General features: G+C 34.6%; 2 protein-coding genes across 7 annotated transcripts in view; both read left to right on the forward strand.

Moving 5' to 3' along the window:
• Positions 1–17,051, forward strand: part of LOC127988515 (SLAM family member 5-like) — a 74,095-nt gene that overhangs the window by 19,686 nt on the left and 37,358 nt on the right. The window lies entirely within an intron of this gene.
• LOC127988476 (uncharacterized) overlaps positions 1–17,051 on the forward strand; it is a 48,741-nt gene that overhangs the window by 11,322 nt on the left and 20,368 nt on the right. The window lies entirely within an intron of this gene.

Raw genomic sequence — 17,051 nt, forward strand, 5'->3', positions numbered from 1 at the left:
TTGCAACAACGTATAAATGTAAGACACGAAAGGGCTGTAGATAGCACAGGTACGTCGCGGAGACGTCTATGAAAGATCGTAGCATCTGGTAAACATCGCATTCGATCAAATGTTTTTAGCTGTTAATGAGCCGTCTTCTTTACCTCTATACGACGTCTATACGATGAATCTTCAACATTTCAAATTACGTGCTGCCACGCAGCGCCAGTAGTTATTATACGGTAGCTTATGCCAAGATGATTTATGACTTTGACCTTTGACCTTTTGACAGGTTGAACTTCCGGTAACCTTATGATGGATGGGCGGAACTTTCCGACTTCAAGGGTTAGCCTATGACCTTTGCAATCATCGATCATGTGCTTTTGACAGAAAGTTTTACCCTATTGACCTAGTTAGTTCTAAATCATGGTTTTGACGGCTAGTTTAAACGGAAGATGAAAGACTCCCACACATCGATCATGCGGTTTTGACAGAAAGTTTTACCCTATTGACCTGTTAGTTTTAAATTATAATGGTACATGAAAGACTCCCACACATCGATCATGCGGTTTTGACAGAAAGTTTTACCCTATTGACCGTTAGTTTGTTTGAAGTGTGTGCCGGTTGTTTGAACTCTGTGTCAGTTAGTTTGTTTGAAGTTTATCACAGTTATAAGGTTATGTGTGTGTGTGTGTGTGTGTGTGGTTATAAGGCTTCTCCCCCTCCCATTACATTTATGAGCGGTGTATAAATGGGGTCGGTGTGTTCTACATTTATATATATATATATATATATATATATATATATATATATATATATATATATATATATATATATTTATAAAACATTCTATAATTTATATAATTCTAAAAAATAATTAAAGGTTGAAAAACATTTCAGTTATATAATTTATATAATCTAAAACACATTTTAATTATTTCACATTTATATATATATAAAACATTATATAATTTATATAATCTAAAACACATTTTAATTATTTCACATTCATATATAAAACATTATATAATTTATATAATCTAAAACACATTTTAATAATTTCACATTTATATATATGAAACATTATATAATTTATATAATCTAAAACACATTAGTTATTTCACATTTATATATACAACATTTTATAATTTATATAATCTAAAACACATTTTAGTTATTTCACATTTATATATAAAACATTCAGTTCTTTTTAAAAAAAGGTTATAAATTAAACTGTATAAAAAAATATACTGAAACCGACTGTTTCAGATAAAACAAGATCTTTTTTTCCTTTTTTTTTTCTTTTTCTTTTTAGAGAGCAGAAAAGAGATGTTTTCACACACCTTTGATCCTGACCCTCTGTGTCCCCACTGTCTGTGTTTGCACGGCACAGTGCACACTCGTCGGAATTTACTAACCAATCATAATATCTTCAAAGCCATTTTTTAATTAAAACCAAACGTATCTCACGCGGGAGTACCATGATTTTGACAGTTTTCTGACGGTTCAACTATGAATTACGTTTGGTGCGCGGCTAGCATCTCTTGTACCCCTCTCTCTCTCTCTCTCCCTCTCCCTCCCTCTGATGCCTGTGTACACACATTCGTCTCCAAGTCTTATTTTCTTCTTTTAATGTATATAAACACATTATACATTCACAAACAATATAAAACAAAACATTTACAATAGTTTTAGTCATCACTAAAAATATATATTTTACCAGGATCGGGGAAAAAATATATAATTGATCAAAGCCTGTTATGCTATTTTTTTACAGTCTATGGCGACTTTAAAACCATATTTCATGTCATTCCTGTAATTTTCTTCATGTTAAGCAGATTACTCAGTCATCTGCTGATACAGATATTCTAACACTATAAAGTATGTGTTACTTGACTTAATATCATGAATGAAAAAAATTTAAAAATACTTTTATTTTGAAAAAATATGACGACATCCTGTGATGCGTGCTTAGCTTTCCCTGCTTCAATGCTATGTATAGGATTTCAGAAAACAAAAAACAAAACAAAAAACAATTCTGCTCCGTTAAATCAACGTTTTGCCATCGCGTTATCCGTTTGTCATCTATGAACACGACATCGCGGGCGTGTATGCGCTCCCGGTCAGTAATGCACGGGTCTACCGGTCTTAGTGAAACAGCTTCCTCCGGCGGAATTCATACGCAAGGCATAATACTGATTATTGTATCACCCCCAAACCCTTCCAACGCCGTAAACGGAACTATAACTGATCTTTTTCAAAAAGCTGTTTAATTTTTTATTTTAACCGTACACCCTACCACCACCACACAGTAAAATACTGCATGCACGTACACTTTTAAGCGATCTGAATTATGACTAGCCTATAAACTTCATCATAAGACACATGTACCTTGTTATATCACTATAATATCCACGGCGCTATACAAATTTGTATTCTGATAAACCATATAAACAAGCGGACATACGCGTGGACATATCAAGTTAAAAAGAGACTTCTCTCTATTTTAAACAATATTAAATTATATATGACGGCGTGTTACTAAACCGGAACATACATTTTAAACAAGTATTCATCGTTTTTATAAAACACATCGCTGTAACAGACATGTTACTAAACCAAAACAAATAATTTTATCATACATTTTTATTTAATCATGTATTCAGTCAATACTTATACAACATATACAAACACATTTTAAACATATTTTAAACAAAAACTAATCATAAACGCAGCCTTCTCAAAATTACAGACATGTACAATCATCACATATTATGGGATATTCAGACTTTTAGCCACTAATACGTTTTAGGATAATGAAAAACACCAACGTCTGAGGGGTGTCAAAATATCTCCAGTCCCCAAAACCCACTCAGACTCCAGGGGTTAAAGAATATGAAAATAAATAATTATATAATGACATCAGGCTACTAAAGCAATTCATTAAACAAACAAAAGTATAACTTAAAAAAAAGATAACTTATTTTAAATGTGATAGCATAGTATATACAATAAACATTTCTGATGATACATATAAAAATTTATCCCTTACATTTTTAGACCGGTGAGGGATGTCCAAACATGAATGAAATATCCCCAAAATAAAATAATACGACTTAAAAAATACAATAAAAATGATTAAATCATAAACAGAATCTCACAGGTCTTCGTAGTGAAATGTATGTGAGACCTGAGGGGCTGCTTCACACACACCCCGCGCAGGCGAGGGTGGAGTTCCAGACCTCATGATCAAAGTGTACATTAGAATGGATAGAATGGTGTACATAGAATGGTGTACATTATTTCAAAGCTAACATTAATGTAATTTTTTTTAATAATCAGTACCCCCAGTACATCTGATGTCCGTTGATTCTTAATTCATGATATATATTACCTAAAATATTTTATATTTTTATATAATATTATATAATAAAAAATTATTTATATCATATTATATCATATCATATGTATGATCATATTATATCAGATGCGTCATGCATTAATCACTTTAGATTCTTTAAAGTTCTTATTTTTAGCACCATCTTCAAAGTTTTCATACCATCTCTCTCTCTCTCCCTCTCTCTCCCCCTCACACACACACACACACACAAACACACTCACTCTCTCCCTCTCTCTCTCTCTCTCTCTCTCTCTCTATCTCTCTCTCTCTCTCTCTCTCTCTCTCACACACACACACACACACACACACACACAATATGAAACATGATGCCAAAGTCTTTCTGTATGTTTTTTAAAAATAAAAAATAAAAAATATTGATTTAGCTTTAAATCTATGCTGAGGAGCTCGTTTGTTTGTTTGTCACAGTATAGACTGTGAAGTTTAGATGAAGTGGCTTTATCTTTTAGAAGAAAGACCCTCGATCGTATTCAACCATTAAAGATGGTTCAGGAAAGACCCACGCGTCCTAGAGATGTAATTTATGTGCGTTGCTACGGTCGTAAACCTTTCACATATCCACGGTACTTTCAGACACAGAGCAGGAAAGACATTTGCAGGCCCTCTGCTTAGCCGTCCCAAAATACCTCCATTTAAAAGCAAAAATATTAAAATGAACGCCTGTACATCTAACAGGCTGTAGTTCTATTTTATATGTTTTGTATTAAAAGTACTTACTTTGTATTTAAATCCTTATTTAAAACAATATATTTAACCGACAGTATCCCCCCAACGTGTGTTTTCCATCAGTTGTTTGCCCTTCAGCCTTATTACGTAGTGCTTTTCATTTAGCCTACTGTAAGATCCCTTTACAATAGTGTAATGAAAGTTAACTTTTCTTAAAGTTTATAGTTGTATGTTACTGTATCCCCATCCTTCTATCCTGTAGTTTAAACACATTGTGTGTCACTAAAGCAAGGCACACCGTCTATCGTCTTATTTTTTTTAAATAACCCGATGACCGGCATCGTCTCTTCATATAATTTATGCACCCGAGTGCTTTTCTCTCCAGAAAGGAAAACCTTTTCTCTTTGGATATGTTTGGCAGAAACATAATTTCTACATCAGAAATTTTTTTAAATGTACGACTGAACTTTTCTCATTCGACAGAAATACTATTTTCAAATTATTTACCCGGCCTATAACACTCGGTGTTAATGTTCTTACCTAGAACAGAAAACATACGCTTTGACTATTTTGTAGGCATCGTGTAATGTTAAATGGTTTACAAAAAAAAAAAAAAAACCTGTAATCACCGGCAGCTGTGATTTTCAAAATGAAAGAAATGTACGAGCTAAGGATGTTTCAACTATTATCATCATATCCCTTTGATCCGGATAAAGCGGTAATTAATTTTCTATGCCAGTGAAACAATATACAGTTCTCATACTATTTGTGTAAATAGCTGTGCTAAAACATTTATGACTATTTTAGCGCAGGCCAACAGATCATGACAAGGGTGTTTCACATCTAAGAATAGCAATTCACAGTTTTGTAAATCACATTTTTCTTACACCTCGAGATTTAGCCCTATCAAGATTTCGGAGGTCCGTTCACAATTTGTTTGTCGGATCCTACGTTTTTATGCGATCTTTGTGCGGCGTCATCGTAATAGGATTAAATGAAAATTAAGAAATTAAGTTACAGTTTTTCTCTTCGAGATATTTCTTTTAACTCAACTTTGTGTCTGTCCAAAAGTGTGACCGCATGAAGCATCGAAGCAAAAAATGAAGTCTAGCTGTTTTACACTTAAAACTATTACAACCTAAACAAATCAAACGGTACACTCGTTTAAGTTTGAGCGCGTTAAAGTTTCCACACTCTTGTGAGATACATTTTATCCATAACCTTTTGTGTATTCGAGCGACCAAACCACTAAGAAAGAAAACTAACGTTTACAACGCATATAGAATTCAGAATACAATTGTTAAAGTATATATTTTTTTTGTTAACTGTTGATTTGTAAATGATATTTTTATTACTTCGTTAGATTTAGTCATCGTGTTCGGATAGCTGATGACGCAAATCACATTTTGTTTTAACAATCCTGTAAGTCCATGCTAACTCTCGCGTGGGAAAGAGAGCGGGGCGAGCGCATTGTATTCATTTAAGAAAAATGATTAAACATTTCCGCCGAACATTTTTTATTATTTTGACAAAACACGACACGACGACATTAAACAATGTTATCAGTTCCTACGGCCATCTTCTTCGATTCAAATAAAGCAACATCTCTAGTGTACCTGTGTATGTGCTAAACATCTTTGCTTCTCCACTTCTCCAGATTTCTTAGATGGGCTACCGTTGTAATACAAACACATTTGAGAACTACGACGTTCTCACTTTTGTAACGGTTATAGAAAAATGCCGTATACACTTTTGCATTTCATAATTCAGTGATTTTAGCAGTAATGATCACATAAGACAAAAATTGTCAACGTGTGACTCGTAAACATATATCATTTTATTTATTTTTTTACCAGAGATAGTCGACCGATCTGTTGACACGTTGTTTTGCAGTTTTCTCTGACTGCGGTCAAACATACACTGCCTGTTCATAGGAATTTTACGGCGTAACAATATCGCCCCTACATCGAGAGCTCTTGTTCATATAGCCGATGACCACGTTCACATTGTTTCAACATTTCCGTTCGACATTAAAGAGTAGGCCTATGCGTACTCCCCTTCGGTCGTAAGCATTATCATCTGCCGTGTGCTCAGATTTTTCTGCTTTGCCCACTTTTGACGGATTTGCTAGAGGGACTATGTCATCTCGTCGTAACGTGATTACGTTTAAGATCCATAAGATTGCACTACATTCACCTGAAAAGGTTATAGATATAGTCTTTTATACAGGAAATGTGTATCGGAATAACAATTACCTAATAGTGAAATCCACTCTTCTAAACTATTGTGACAACTTTTAATGTTGATCCGGCCCACCAGACGTGTATCTTTTTCATTGTTTTTTAGATAAAGACTATTCTCAGAGTTTGGTCAAACAGACAAAAACGTGAACAAAATAGAGTACAAGATGATTAAACGATTGTCAAGAGAGTGTTTAAACTGAGATTGTGATGCACTTTAGAGCTTTTTTCTGGTCTACCTGTGTCACAAAGACACATAATAGCCACTACCTCGACTTTTAAAATGAGTCTTAACATCTTCTGTTATGACTGTTACACTTAATACAAAGCCATCTACTACACTAAAGCTAGACATTAAAAGTCATGGATGTGGTATTTTCATCGTATGCATCTCTAAACAGTACTTCAATAAATAAACCGCTGTTGATAAGTTGTTCATTTAAGTGAGAGGCGGGATGATTTTGACCGTTTTAGTCATTCATTGTGCTTAAGGTCTGATTCGGAAACCGCGCTATGACTGGAACTGCGCATCGTCACGTCTAAATAACCCGCTCTTCTTTAAGAAAACCGCGAGGCGAGCAGTTTCTGACATCTATTAATTCACTTCATTTTTTTTCACCACCACAAATGTTTTGTTTAGCATACATATTAGTTTTAGTCAGTTACATAGACGTCACGCATTAAGTTATTTTAAATAATTATGATGGAGTTACAGGTTTAGGTTAGTGGGGTGCCTGTAAGCGGTGACAACTCCGAGCATCGGAGACGACGGTGTTACTCAAACAGCCCATATCTTTATCTTTTAACAAAAACTGTCGTATTACGCGTTACTAAGACAAAATCTGTAACAGCGTTCATTAATATGTTGAAATGAAAATAAACATACAAAACTTTATAATGACCGTGAGTTCAATATAGCCTAACACCGCATAGACGCATGTTTGTTCTAACGCTTTGGCCCCAAAAATTGCGAGATTTCTTGACTTCGCCGTGTTTAACGGACGCTAGAGCGAACTGTAAACCACACACTTTCTGATCGCATTACGCTAAGAAACTGCACATGGTTAAAGCTATTACGCCATAAACTGTCTAAAGTCGTTAATGTACAAGCACAGTAAACTATTTCTACAAAAAATATCATCGCACTACTGTTTTTTTTTTTTTTTTTTTTGCGTATAATACATCGTTCAACAATACTTTTGCACACTCATTCGACCGTATTTATTACCGCCGTTCTCACGTTCCTGCTGTTCATCATGTACATACGATCCCTGCATTGCATTCATATTTATATTCTGTATATACTCTGATCAATATCGTATATAGCAACTACACTTTATGTTCTGTATAGCTTTACTTACTCTTCACTTTTATGTATATAAAACACTATATTCTTGCACTTCTGGTTAGATGCTAACTGCATTTTATTAGCTCTGTACTTGTACTCTGCATAATGACAATAAAGTTGAATCTAATCTAAACAAGTACAATCGTACGCTTCCAGGACTCTGCTCAGTCTTTTTGTTTCAATTTGTTTAAACGACTTTCGCATTCTTATCTTATTTTCACCAACTAAGCGTAATTCCTAGGCCTTGCGGATTGTTTTCAAGTTTTGGCCCTCAAACTCCTTGTTCATACGCAGTGATATCTCTGTGAATCTGCTCGATTTCATAAAATATCTTTTACGTTATATCAGTATACTATCCTAGTTTATATCAGATACAAGTTTGTTTCTTCATATTTCTCGCAAGTCAAACCCCTAACTACGGCCCTTCACCCTCCTCTGCTTTTTGAGCGCAACACCCACAACCTATTTTTTGGTAGAATGTACAGAAGATCGACCGCTACTTCCTCGTGACTACGGCTAGTCTTTATCCCCTGTGAGCGGCTGACCTCATAAACTCTGCAGTTATCGCAGGTTTTCTTATGATCTGCGAACAAGGGTTTTACAGCGCGGTCGATGGAGTATCTGTCACTATCTACGTGGACTGACAGAAACGGCTTTGTCTGAAACTGACGCACTCTCAAATTTTTCAAATAATAAGGCTTCGACGGATCTGAACGCTTTGAAAAAACAACAACACTGGATCGTCGTGGAATTGATCATCGTGGATTTTAAAAACGCTCAGTTTACGTCTTGGAACAAATTCTGGAAAGGATGTCCGCCACTACCAGCGCTGCTGCGGATGGTCGAGTGGAGTGCGGCTGTGCCGAAGGAAAGATGTGTCCTGTAAAAGCCAACATAGACTCTATGTTTAAACAATGTTACAGAGAGCAAATGATTGATCTGATGCGTAAAATCATAGACGATGCGTCTGATCCGAATCTTGATTGTACGACGGATTCCAAGCGCGTAACAAATCTCAAGAAAGAAATGGACGTTGTAAGAAGCCTGAAAAATAACCAGTGGCCCGATTTGACGAGCTTGTATACGACCAGCAAGGCGCCGATTTGTGTAACGACCAGAAAAATTCTGTATGTGACGGCCGATTGTAGCGGCGAGATGTACATTAACGAGACTCTCTGTCTGTGTACGTGCATAACGGATTTGTGTGTGATGTTAGTCGCTAAACATTATGGTTTCGCCATACATGAAATTATTGAAACCGTCGTCAATTTCATAGTAGAACAAAACTTGAGGGCCTGCCGAGATTTTCTTTTCTGGCTAGATAACTTGTGATGTCATGTCATCCCTATTGTTTGTAATAACAATTTGATCACTTTCTTCATTACTTCATTGTAAATTCAACACTGTTTTGTTGAAATAAAAGTTTGAATCCCTTCACTGAATATTATTTCTCAGAGTTCATTTTTTTAATGATTTAGCACATGTCCGAAGAGACTAACAAATGAGTATACAGTCGCGGATACTCTAACGGGGGTAGATGTAAGAGAAATATGAAGAAACAAACTTGTATCTGATATAAACTAGGATAGTATACTGATATAACGTAAAAGATATTTTATGAAATCGAGCAGATTCACAGAGATATCACTGCGTATGAACAAGGAGTTTGAGGGCCAAAACTTGAAAACAATCCGCAAGGCCTAGGAATTACGCTTAGTTGGTGAAAATAAGATAAGAATGCGAAAGTCGTTTAAACAAATTGAAACAAAAAGACTGAGCAGAGTCCTGGAAGCGTACGATTGTACTTGTTTAGATTAGATTCAACTTTATTGTCATTATGCAGAGTACAAGTACAGAGCTAATAAAATGCAGTTAGCATCTAACCAGAAGTGCAAGAATATAGTGTTTTATATACATAAAAGTGAAGAGTAAGTAAAGCTATACAGAACATAAAGTGTAGTTGCTATATACGATATTGATCAGAGTATATACAGAATATAAATATGAATGCAATGCAGGGATCGTATGTACATGATGAACAGCAGGAACGTGAGAACGGCGGTAATAAATACGGTCGAATGAGTGTGCAAAAGTATTGTTGAACGATGTATTATACGCAAAAAAAAAAAAAAAAAAAACAGTAGTGCGATGATATTTTTTGTAGAAATAGTTTACTGTGCTTGTACATTAACGACTTTAGACAGTTTATGGCGTAATAGCTTTAACCATGTGCAGTTTCTTAGCGTAATGCGATCAGAAAGTGTGTGGTTTACAGTTCGCTCTAGCGTCCGTTAAACACGGCGAAGTCAAGAAATCTCGCAATTTTTGGGGCCAAAGCGTTAGAACAAACATGCGTCTATGCGGTGTTAGGCTATATTGAACTCACGGTCATTATAAAGTTTTGTATGTTTATTTTCATTTCAACATATTAATGAACGCTGTTACAGATTTTGTCTTAGTAACGCGTAATACGACAGTTTTTGTTAAAAGATAAAGATATGGGCTGTTTGAGTAACACCGTCGTCTCCGATGCTCGGAGTTGTCACCGCTTACAGGCACCCCACTAACCTAAACCTGTAACTCCATCATAATTATTTAAAATAACTTAATGCGTGACGTCTATGTAACTGACTAAAACTAATATGTATGCTAAACAAAACATTTGTGGTGGTGAAAAAAAATGAAGTGAATTAATAGATGTCAGAAACTGCTCGCCTCGCGGTTTTCTTAAAGAAGAGCGGGTTATTTAGACGTGACGATGCGCAGTTCCAGTCATAGCGCGGTTTCCGAATCAGACCTTAAGCACAATGAATGACTAAAACGGTCAAAATCATCCCGCCTCTCACTTAAATGAACAACTTATCAACAGCGGTTTATTTATTGAAGTACTGTTTAGAGATGCATACGATGAAAATACCACATCCATGACTTTTAATGTCTAGCTTTAGTGTAGTAGATGGCTTTGTATTAAGTGTAACAGTCATAACAGAAGATGTTAAGACTCATTTTAAAAGTCGAGGTAGTGGCTATTATGTGTCTTTGTGACACAGGTAGACCAGAAAAAAGCTCTAAAGTGCATCACAATCTCAGTTTAAACACTCTCTTGACAATCGTTTAATCATCTTGTACTCTATTTTGTTCACGTTTTTGTCTGTTTGACCAAACTCTGAGAATAGTCTTTATCTAAAAAACAATGAAAAAGATACACGTCTGGTGGGCCGGATCAACATTAAAAGTTGTCACAATAGTTTAGAAGAGTGGATTTCACTATTAGGTAATTGTTATTCCGATACACATTTCCTGTATAAAAGACTATATCTATAACCTTTTCAGGTGAATGTAGTGCAATCTTATGGATCTTAAACGTAATCACGTTACGACGAGATGACATAGTCCCTCTAGCAAATCCGTCAAAAGTGGGCAAAGCAGAAAAATCTGAGCACACGGCAGATGATAATGCTTACGACCGAAGGGGAGTACGCATAGGCCTACTCTTTAATGTCGAACGGAAATGTTGAAACAATGTGAACGTGGTCATCGGCTATATGAACAAGAGCTCTCGATGTAGGGGCGATATTGTTACGCCGTAAAATTCCTATGAACAGGCAGTGTATGTTTGACCGCAGTCAGAGAAAACTGCAAAACAACGTGTCAACAGATCGGTCGACTATCTCTGGTAAAAAAATAAATAAAATGATATATGTTTACGAGTCACACGTTGACAATTTTTGTCTTATGTGATCATTACTGCTAAAATCACTGAATTATGAAATGCAAAAGTGTATACGGCATTTTTCTATAACCGTTACAAAAGTGAGAACGTCGTAGTTCTCAAATGTGTTTGTATTACAACGGTAGCCCATCTAAGAAATCTGGAGAAGTGGAGAAGCAAAGATGTTTAGCACATACACAGGTACACTAGAGATGTTGCTTTATTTGAATCGAAGAAGATGGCCGTAGGAACTGATAACATTGTTTAATGTCGTCGTGTCGTGTTTTGTCAAAATAATAAAAAATGTTCGGCGGAAATGTTTAATCATTTTTCTTAAATGAATACAATGCGCTCGCCCCGCTCTCTTTCCCACGCGAGAGTTAGCATGGACTTACAGGATTGTTAAAACAAAATGTGATTTGCGTCATCAGCTATCCGAACACGATGACTAAATCTAACGAAGTAATAAAAATATCATTTACAAATCAACAGTTAACAAAAAAAATATATACTTTAACAATTGTATTCTGAATTCTATATGCGTTGTAAACGTTAGTTTTCTTTCTTAGTGGTTTGGTCGCTCGAATACACAAAAGGTTATGGATAAAATGTATCTCACAAGAGTGTGGAAACTTTAACGCGCTCAAACTTAAACGAGTGTACCGTTTGATTTGTTTAGGTTGTAATAGTTTTAAGTGTAAAACAGCTAGACTTCATTTTTTGCTTCGATGCTTCATGCGGTCACACTTTTGGACAGACACAAAGTTGAGTTAAAAGAAATATCTCGAAGAGAAAAACTGTAACTTAATTTCTTAATTTTCATTTAATCCTATTACGATGACGCCGCACAAAGATCGCATAAAAACGTAGGATCCGACAAACAAATTGTGAACGGACCTCCGAAATCTTGATAGGGCTAAATCTCGAGGTGTAAGAAAAATGTGATTTACAAAACTGTGAATTGCTATTCTTAGATGTGAAACACCCTTGTCATGATCTGTTGGCCTGCGCTAAAATAGTCATAAATGTTTTAGCACAGCTATTTACACAAATAGTATGAGAACTGTATATTGTTTCACTGGCATAGAAAATTAATTACCGCTTTATCCGGATCAAAGGGATATGATGATAATAGTTGAAACATCCTTAGCTCGTACATTTCTTTCATTTTGAAAATCACAGCTGCCGGTGATTACAGGTTTTTTTTTTTTTTTTTGTAAACCATTTAACATTACACGATGCCTACAAAATAGTCAAAGCGTATGTTTTCTGTTCTAGGTAAGAACATTAACACCGAGTGTTATAGGCCGGGTAAATAATTTGAAAATAGTATTTCTGTCGAATGAGAAAAGTTCAGTCGTACATTTAAAAAAATTTCTGATGTAGAAATTATGTTTCTGCCAAACATATCCAAAGAGAAAAGGTTTTCCTTTCTGGAGAGAAAAGCACTCGGGTGCATAAATTATATGAAGAGACGATGCCGGTCATCGGGTTATTTAAAAAAAATAAGACGATAGACGGTGTGCCTTGCTTTAGTGACACACAATGTGTTTAAACTACAGGATAGAAGGATGGGGATACAGTAACATACAACTATAAACTTTAAGAAAAGTTAACTTTCATTACACTATTGTAAAGGGATCTTACAGTAGGCTAAATGAAAAGCACTACGTAATAAGGCTGAAGGGCAAACAACTGATGGAAAACACACGTTGGGGGGATACTGTCGGTTAAATATATTGTTTTAAATAAGGATTTAAATACAAAGTAAGTACTTTTAATACAAAACATATAAAATAGAACTACAGCCTGTTAGATGTACAGGCGTTCATTTTAATATTTTTGCTTTTAAATGGAGGTATTTTGGGACGGCTAAGCAGAGGGCCTGCAAATGTCTTTCCTGCTCTGTGTCTGAAAGTACCGTGGATATGTGAAAGGTTTACGACCGTAGCAACGCACATAAATTACATCTCTAGGACGCGTGGGTCTTTCCTGAACCATCTTTAATGGTTGAATACGATCGAGGGTCTTTCTTCTAAAAGATAAAGCCACTTCATCTAAACTTCACAGTCTATACTGTGACAAACAAACAAACGAGCTCCTCAGCATAGATTTAAAGCTAAATCAATATTTTTTATTTTTTATTTTTAAAAAACATACAGAAAGACTTTGGCATCATGTTTCATATTGTGTGTGTGTGTGTGTGTGTGTGTGTGTGAGAGAGAGAGAGAGAGAGAGAGAGATAGAGAGAGAGAGAGAGAGAGAGAGAGAGGGAGAGAGTGAGTGTGTTTGTGTGTGTGTGTGTGTGTGAGGGGGAGAGAGAGGGAGAGAGAGAGAGATGGTATGAAAACTTTGAAGATGGTGCTAAAAATAAGAACTTTAAAGAATCTAAAGTGATTAATGCATGACGCATCTGATATAATATGATCATACATATGATATGATATAATATGATATAAATAATTTTTTATTATATAATATTATATAAAAATATAAAATATTTTAGGTAATATATATCATGAATTAAGAATCAACGGACATCAGATGTACTGGGGGTACTGATTATTAAAAAAAATTACATTAATGTTAGCTTTGAAATAATGTACACCATTCTATGTACACCATTCTATCCATTCTAATGTACACTTTGATCATGAGGTCTGGAACTCCACCCTCGCCTGCGCGGGGTGTGTGTGAAGCAGCCCCTCAGGTCTCACATACATTTCACTACGAAGACCTGTGAGATTCTGTTTATGATTTAATCATTTTTATTGTATTTTTTAAGTCGTATTATTTTATTTTGGGGATATTTCATTCATGTTTGGACATCCCTCACCGGTCTAAAAATGTAAGGGATAAATTTTTATATGTATCATCAGAAATGTTTATTGTATATACTATGCTATCACATTTAAAATAAGTTATCTTTTTTTTAAGTTATACTTTTGTTTGTTTAATGAATTGCTTTAGTAGCCTGATGTCATTATATAATTATTTATTTTCATATTCTTTAACCCCTGGAGTCTGAGTGGGTTTTGGGGACTGGAGATATTTTGACACCCCTCAGACGTTGGTGTTTTTCATTATCCTAAAACGTATTAGTGGCTAAAAGTCTGAATATCCCATAATATGTGATGATTGTACATGTCTGTAATTTTGAGAAGGCTGCGTTTATGATTAGTTTTTGTTTAAAATATGTTTAAAATGTGTTTGTATATGTTGTATAAGTATTGACTGAATACATGATTAAATAAAAATGTATGATAAAATTATTTGTTTTGGTTTAGTAACATGTCTGTTACAGCGATGTGTTTTATAAAAACGATGAATACTTGTTTAAAATGTATGTTCCGGTTTAGTAACACGCCGTCATATATAATTTAATATTGTTTAAAATAGAGAGAAGTCTCTTTTTAACTTGATATGTCCACGCGTATGTCCGCTTGTTTATATGGTTTATCAGAATACAAATTTGTATAGCGCCGTGGATATTATAGTGATATAACAAGGTACATGTGTCTTATGATGAAGTTTATAGGCTAGTCATAATTCAGATCGCTTAAAAGTGTACGTGCATGCAGTATTTTACTGTGTGGTGGTGGTAGGGTGTACGGTTAAAATAAAAAATTAAACAGCTTTTTGAAAAAGATCAGTTATAGTTCCGTTTACGGCGTTGGAAGGGTTTGGGGGTGATACAATAATCAGTATTATGCCTTGCGTATGAATTCCGCCGGAGGAAGCTGTTTCACTAAGACCGGTAGACCCGTGCATTACTGACCGGGAGCGCATACACGCCCGCGATGTCGTGTTCATAGATGACAAACGGATAACGCGATGGCAAAACGTTGATTTAACGGAGCAGAATTGTTTTTTGTTTTGTTTTTTGTTTTCTGAAATCCTATACATAGCATTGAAGCAGGGAAAGCTAAGCACGCATCACAGGATGTCGTCATATTTTTTCAAAATAAAAGTATTTTTAAATTTTTTTCATTCATGATATTAAGTCAAGTAACACATACTTTATAGTGTTAGAATATCTGTATCAGCAGATGACTGAGTCATCTGCTTAACATGAAGAAAATTACAGGAATGACATGAAATATGGTTTTAAAGTCGCCATAGACTGTAAAAAAATAGCATAACAGGCTTTGATCAATTATATATTTTTTCCCCGATCCTGGTAAAATATATATTTTTAGTGATGACTAAAACTATTGTAAATGTTTTGTTTTATATTGTTTGTGAATGTATAATGTGTTTATATACATTAAAAGAAGAAAATAAGACTTGGAGACGAATGTGTGTACACAGGCATCAGAGGGAGGGAGAGGGAGAGAGAGAGAGAGAGGGGTACAAGAGATGCTAGCCGCGCACCAAACGTAATTCATAGTTGAACCGTCAGAAAACTGTCAAAATCATGGTACTCCCGCGTGAGATACGTTTGGTTTTAATTAAAAAATGGCTTTGAAGATATTATGATTGGTTAGTAAATTCCGACGAGTGTGCACTGTGCCGTGCAAACACAGACAGTGGGGACACAGAGGGTCAGGATCAAAGGTGTGTGAAAACATCTCTTTTCTGCTCTCTAAAAAGAAAAAGAAAAAAAAAAGGAAAAAAAGATCTTGTTTTATCTGAAACAGTCGGTTTCAGTATATTTTTTTATACAGTTTAATTTATAACCTTTTTTTAAAAAGAACTGAATGTTTTATATATAAATGTGAAATAACTAAAATGTGTTTTAGATTATATAAATTATAAAATGTTGTATATATAAATGTGAAATAACTAATGTGTTTTAGATTATATAAATTATATAATGTTTCATATATATAAATGTGAAATTATTAAAATGTGTTTTAGATTATATAAATTATATAATGTTTTATATATGAATGTGAAATAATTAAAATGTGTTTTAGATTATATAAATTATATAATGTTTTATATATATATAAATGTGAAATAATTAAAATGTGTTTTAGATTATATAAATTATATAACTGAAATGTTTTTCAACCTTTAATTATTTTTTAGAATTATATAAATTATAGAATGTTTTATAAATATATATATATATATATATATATATATATATATATATATATATATATATATATATATATATATATATATATATAAATGTAGAACACACCGACCCCATTTATACACCGCTCATAAATGTAATGGGAGGGGGAGAAGCCTTATAACCACACACACACACACACACACACATAACCTTATAACTGTGATAAACTTCAAACAAACTAACTGACACAGAGTTCAAACAACCGGCACACACTTCAAACAAACTAACGGTCAATAGGGTAAAACTTTCTGTCAAAACCGCATGATCGATGTGTGGGAGTCTTTCATGTACCATTATAATTTAAAACTAACAGGTCAATAGGGTAAAACTTTCTGTCAAAACCGCATGATCGATGTGTGGGAGTCTTTCATCTTCCGTTTAAACTAGCCGTCAAAACCATGATTTAGAACTAACTAGGTCAATAGGGTAAAACTTTCTGTCAAAAGCACATGATCGATGATTGCAAAGGTCATAGGCTAACCCTTGAAGTCGGAAAGTTCCGCCCATCCATCATAAGGTTACCGGAAGTTCAACCTGTCAAAAGGTCAAAGGTCAAAGTCATAAATCATCTTGGCATAAGCTACCGTATAATAACTACTAGC

Source organism: Carassius gibelio, chromosome B22, assembly GCF_023724105.1.
Source record: "Carassius gibelio isolate Cgi1373 ecotype wild population from Czech Republic chromosome B22, carGib1.2-hapl.c, whole genome shotgun sequence".
NCBI classification, from domain to species: Eukaryota; Metazoa; Chordata; class Actinopteri; order Cypriniformes; family Cyprinidae; genus Carassius; species Carassius gibelio.